The sequence below is a fragment of the Podarcis erhardii genome (assembly GCF_964252035.2).
Source record: "Podarcis erhardii genome assembly, chromosome: 7".
In the NCBI taxonomy this organism is placed as follows: Eukaryota; Metazoa; Chordata; class Lepidosauria; order Squamata; family Lacertidae; genus Podarcis; species Podarcis erhardii.
In genome coordinates, this window is record NC_138511.1 from 89,850,775 (window position 1) to 89,857,026 (window position 6,252).

Genomic DNA, 6,252 nt, shown 5'->3' on the forward strand with positions numbered 1-6,252 from the left:
TTGGATTGCCTCTCAGGGTATTTGTTAACTGCTTTTAAAGTTTTGCTTCTTTAACACTGCATTCCAACAGGATGACTTCTGTTTCAGTGTATCTGAAGAAGTGTGCATGCACACGAAAGCTCATACCTAGAACTAACTTAGTTGGTCTTTAAGGTGCTACTGGAAAGAATTTTTTTATTTTGTTCCAACAGGAAAGACTTGCAAGAATCATCCCCAGCCCTGGAATTTATCAGAAGGGGAAATGCAGCCTGTATAATTCAGTGCCTCTCAAACTTGGGTCTCCAGCGGTTGTTGACTACAAATCCCATCATCCCTGAGCACTGGTCATGCTAGCTATGGATGATGGGAGTTGTAGTCCAACAACAGCTGAAGACCCAAGTTTGCAAAGCACTGTGTAGATCAGAGGTCTGCAACCTAAGGCCCATGGGCCACAAGCAGCCTACGGGGGTCGTTTAACCAGCCCACTTTTGTCGTTTAGTCGTGTTCGACTCTTCGTGACCCCCCGGACCAGAGCACGCCAGGCACTCCTGTCTTCCACTGCCTCCCGCAGTTTGGTCAAACTCATGCTGGTAGCTTTGAGAACACTGTCCAACCATCTCGTCCTCTGTCGTCCCCTTCTCCTTGTGCCCTCCATCTTTCCCAACATCAGGGTCTTTCCCAGGGAGTCTTCTCTTCTCATGAGGTGGCCAAAGTCTTGGAGCCTCAGCTTCAGGATCTGTCCTTCCAGTGAGCACTCAGGGCTGATTTCCTTCAGAATGGAGAGGTTTGATCTTCTTGCAGTTCATGGGACTCTCAAGAGTCTCCTCCAGCACCAGAATTCAAAAGCATCCATTCTTTGGCGATCAGCCTTCTTTATGGTCCAGCTCTCACTTCCATACATCACTACTGGGAAAACCAGAGCTTGAACTATACAGACCTTTGTTGGCAAGGTGATGTCTCTGCTTTTTAAGATGCTGTCTAGGTTTCTCATTGCTTTTCTCTCAAGAAGCAGGCGTCCTTTAATTTCATGGCTGCTGTCACCACCTGCAGTGATCATGGAGCCCAAGGAGTAAAATCTCTCACTGCCTCCATTTCTTCCCCTTCTATTTGCCAGGAAGTCCCCAAACCGAGCCGCCCACTCGGCAAGTCCCGGTGCGCTGCGCTAAACCAGTGCAACGCAGCACAGGGACTTGCTTCTGCGGTGCTGAAAATTGCGTCTGATGCCAGAAAACATGGGTGCGGGCTCGATCCGGCCCACAGAGGGATATCCGCTGGAGTGAACCGGTCCAGGCAAGGTAAACTTTGCTGACCCCTGGAGCAGATGATGTCAACACAAGTCTTTGGGTGGGCAGGTTTCTAATATTTTTGCTCCATTCAGCAAAATTTGCACCGGCCTTTCTTTCTTTGTTTATTATTTCACAAGATTCATACATTGCTTGGTTGCAGGGATGTGGAAGGGACACCTAAAAGCAGTTTACAAAGAGAATGAAACAACAGCATTGTCAGTAAGAGCAACTCTTTAAAACATTCAGAAGATAAAACCAGCAAGAAACTAAAAGCAGATCAAAACATGCATTGACGTTCTACACATCTGGAGAGGCTTGCCCTAAACAGGTGCCAAAAACACAACAGTGAAAGTTCCTGCCTGATGCAAAAGGCAGGGAGTTCCATAGGTGCTGCCACAAAAAATGTCAATTTCTTACAAATCTGGAACGGGTGTTACACGTGGCACTTGGAACAGTGCCGGTTCCGGAGATCGTAGCGGTTGAGTGGCCGTATTTCAGGTAAGGCGAAATATCTTGAGAACATCCCCTTTGTGAGGAAGGCCTGCCATTCTTTCCCCTTTCACAGACAGGGGGTGCTACAACCGAGAGCAAAGCCCTTCCCTAAAGTTATACCAGGCACCCCCAAACTCGGCCCTCCAGCTGTTTTGGGACTACAATTCCCATCATCCCTGGCCACCGGTCCTGTTAGCTAGGGATGATGGGAGTTGTAGTCCCAAAACAGTTGGAGTGCCAAGTTTGGGGATGCCTGAGTTATACTATGCCATGGGTGGGCAAACTAAAGCCCGGGGGCTGGATCCGGCCCAATCACCTTCTAAATCTGGCCTGCGGGTGGGTGAGGGCACTCTGCACATGTTCAGAGACACTTCGCTTATCTGTGCACCCAGGACACTGAAAACAAATTCAGAATTTAGTTCTTCTGGGATCCCTGTGGCTCTCTCATATGATCATCTGCACAGATATCCTTTCCTCTTGTGCAGGGAAGTGGTATTCACAAATATCCAAATATTTAATGTTCTGGAACCTCACAAGTTGTCTCTGAGGCTTCCTTTTTTTATTTTATTGTACCATATAAGTTTTGTGCTTCCAGGCTTCCACATGACAATTTCTGTGGCGTAATTGGTGAGAGCCTGTCTCAACTTCTCGCATTTCACTACTGTGTGATTGCATGTGAGATTGCATTGTACTGGTCTGAAATCTTCACCCCCTTGTTCGCTTGGATTTCTTCATCCAATATGTTTGTTTCTTACTTCGAGCTCATGACTGTGTACGCAGCACAACGCAGTGTCTTTGGGGACAATTACACGTTGCTTTTGCTAACGAACCGCCGTTTGTTTGCAAAACTCAGTTTCCTGCACAGACTGACCTTTGAATACATTGCTGTGGGTTCTTCAGAATGTGCGAGGAAAATTCAACCCCCAACATTCTTTTAACGGCGCACTTGCTTTTCCCCGTATCAGTCCTACGTCAACAATGATAAGTCCTGCTGGACTGACTCGCCAAAGAATTATTAAGGCTGCTCCAGCTCTTTGCAATGGACAGAGACTCGCAATGACGGTACTTCTGTGATGTCACAAAATTCACAATTCGTCACCAGCCCAGCTGCCTCTTAAGTTCCTTCCTGGTTATAATTGTGCAGCTCAAGAAATGAAGGACTCAGCAGCTTGTCATTCCCCCCACAAATTATTTATCATAGTTTTCACAGGGATGCTTTTATTTAAAAAAAAAATTAAAAAATAACGTTTAAGTAACAGATGCGAGAAAAAGGTTTCGCAGCACAGTAACATGACAATATGAGCAACAGGAAATTAGCAACGGTTGCCGGAGTCGTCATTTGCCAAACAGATGAATGCAATAATAATAATTAAGGGTTTTATGCAGAGCGAAATTGAAAGAGACATAAGCAGCCTCAGAACAGAAAGCTGTCAGCCATCACCGGAGGCTGCTGTTCATCAAGTGAGAGCATAGCTCTGTCGAGGTCAGGTCTGTCCACCCTGTAGACCCTGGCTTAAAATTTACAGATTGTTCCCTATTGAAGGAGAATTACATGAAGATGATGTACAGATGGTACACGACACCAGTGCAGTTAGGGAAAATATACAAAACTAGTTCAAATATATGTTGGAAGTGTAAGGAAAAGGAGGGGACATTTTATTATATGTGGTGGGATTGTAAGGCAATTGAAAAATTTTGGGAAATGATTTACAACAAATTGAAGAAAATGTTCCATTTAACATTTGTTTAAAAACCCGAGGCATTTTTGTTGGGGATTGTAGGGAAAGACCTACCAAAAAAGTTGAAAAACATCTTCATGTATGCGACAACGGCCGCCAGAGTTCTGGTAGCACAAGTATGGAAGACTGAAGAAATCCCAACTAAAGAATCATGGCAAGAAAAATTGATGAACTATGCAGAACTGGCAAAACTGGCATATAAATATGGCACAAGGATAACTGTGACTTTAAGGATGAATGGGAACCCTTTACAAAGTATCTGAAGACGCAACAAAGTGAACTGGACTCCTTGGCAGGTTTTGAATAAACACTAACAAACCTTTTATTGATAATAATCAGCTAAATAGTTTGAGGATCTATACAACTTTGTAACATGCAGAAAACAGCATTCTTAGAGAAACCAAAGACTGGAACTGAGGGAAGTCGGGGTGGGGGAGGGGGAGGGGGAGGGAGGAAAAACGGGGGCGGGGACCAAAGATGATATGTTTTTGGATAATATGTCTTGTTATAATTTTGAATAATTTTTTTTTAAAAAAAAGATCATCCAGCACAGCGGCGTAGCGTGGGTTGTTAGCACCCGGGGCAAGGCAAGTAATTTGCGCCCCCTAACCCGGGGCAAGGCAAGTAATTTGCTCCCCCTAACCCGGGGCAAGGCAAGTAATTTGCGCCCCTAACCCCTAACCTGCCGCCGCTGCCAGCTTCTTCTTGCTGCTGCCTGGGCTGGGGTATTTACGGTAAGGTAGCCACGGCGGCGGGGGCGGGTCCGTGTCAGGTGATCTGAGGCGAGTTGCCGCTGGCGCTGCCGCCCAAACGACGCCGCTTGCCCGGAGGAGGAGGAGGGCAGAGAGGCGAGGAAAATGCAACATGGCCCAGCAGCTGCAGCAGCGGCGGCGGGGGCGGGGCTGTGAGGAGGGGCTGCCTGGCGTGCCCTCCGTGGCCCTGACGCGCGGAAACCGCGGCGAGCGCTGAGAGCCGCTGCCTGCCGGACGCCTTCAGCCCGGACGTGCGCACAGCTCATCGGTTCCGCGAGACATGGGGCTCTGCTACAGCCTGCGCCCGAGGCTCTTCGGCGACTCTGGAGGCAGCGAGCGCGCCCCCCCCCCCCGATGTTGCGCCCGATGCAGCCGGCCCCCCCTGCACCCCCACGCTACGCCACTGATCCAGCAAAATAATTATTATTATTATTATTATTATTATTATTATTATTATTATTATGGGTTTTATACAGACATAAAAGAGACATAAGCAGCCTCAGAACAGAACCATCACCCGTCACCGGAGGCTGCTGTTCATCAAGTCAGTGCATGGCTCTGTCAAGGTCAGGTCTGTCCACCCTATATGCCTGACTCGGACTTGCAGCAGCTCTCCAGGGTTTTGGGATGGAGATATTCTTGGCCCTATCTGGAGAGGCTGCCAGTCAGGTCTACAGGGTGGACAAACCTGAATCGATATTGAATATTGATATTGAATCGAGCACCACCTGCATGCAAGGAAAATGTGCTTCTCCTGAGCCACAACCCTATTTCATATTTTAAATATGCACCTCTATTGGTCTGTCACCGCCCCCGCCCCCCGGCTGTATTACCTGGGTTATGAAGGTGCCCAAAAGATGTTAAAGCAAAGATTATGGGATAATGCACACCGTGACTTGCGATCTCGATCACACGCAGTCCATAGTCTGCTGGCAGTAGGAGTACAATATGGGCATGTCTTTAAGTTAACATCTTACATTAAAAACCTGACAGTACCAAACTATCGAAGGCTTTTCACCAAAGCCAGACTAAACGTCTTTCCTTCTGCAGTGTTGGACGGCAGGTTGAGAGGAGTTCCCTGCCAGGACAGATTTTGCTCGTGTGCTCAAGACATCGATTCCATAAAACATATTTTGTTGTACTGTGCAAAATACGAGCAAGCCAGGGCTGAACTGATAAAATTACCCTTGCTGGTACCTTTCCCGGGAAAATCAGAGGCTCACTATGTCAGGTTCCTATTGGAAGACCAGACAAACGCTAGAACATTAGCAGTGGCAAATTTTTATCGGTGGTTGCAAGAACCAATGATCCCTATTATTCTGAACGACATGCTTGTTTAACCTGGAGGTAGGCTGTCCGAATTGTGCATTGCTTTGTAACAATTTGTTGGGTCTCTGGACCATTATAAAGATTGTTGTTGTTGTTTAAAATTATGGAACAAACTGTGGGTGATAGAATCGTAGAGTTGGGAGAGACACCCGAGGGTCATCCAGTCCAACCCCAACAATGCAAGAGTCACAGCTAAAGAATCTCTGAGAGACGACCGCCCAATCTCTGGTTAAAAACCTCCAGGGGAGGAGGGTCCACCCTTTCCTGAGGGCCGCTGCTAAACAGCGCTTACCATCAGAAACGTCTTGCTCACGTTTTGTTGGAATCTCCTTGTCATTTGAAGCGATTGATTCTGGCCCTTTCCTACAGAGCAGTAGGAAACAACCTGGCTCCGTCTTCCACGTGGGAGGCCTTGAGATAGAATCATAGAATCCTAGAGCTGGAAGAGACCACAAGGGCCATCGAGTCCAACCCCCTGCCAAGCAGGAAACACCATCAGAGCACTCCTGACATATGGTTGTCAAGCCTCTGCTTAAAGACCTCCAAAGAAGGAGACTCCACCACACTCCTTGGCAGCAAATTCCACTGTCGAACAGCTCTTACTGTCAGGAAGTTCTTCCTAATGTTTAGGTGGAATCTTCTTTCTTGTAGTTTGGAACCATTGCTCCGTGTCCG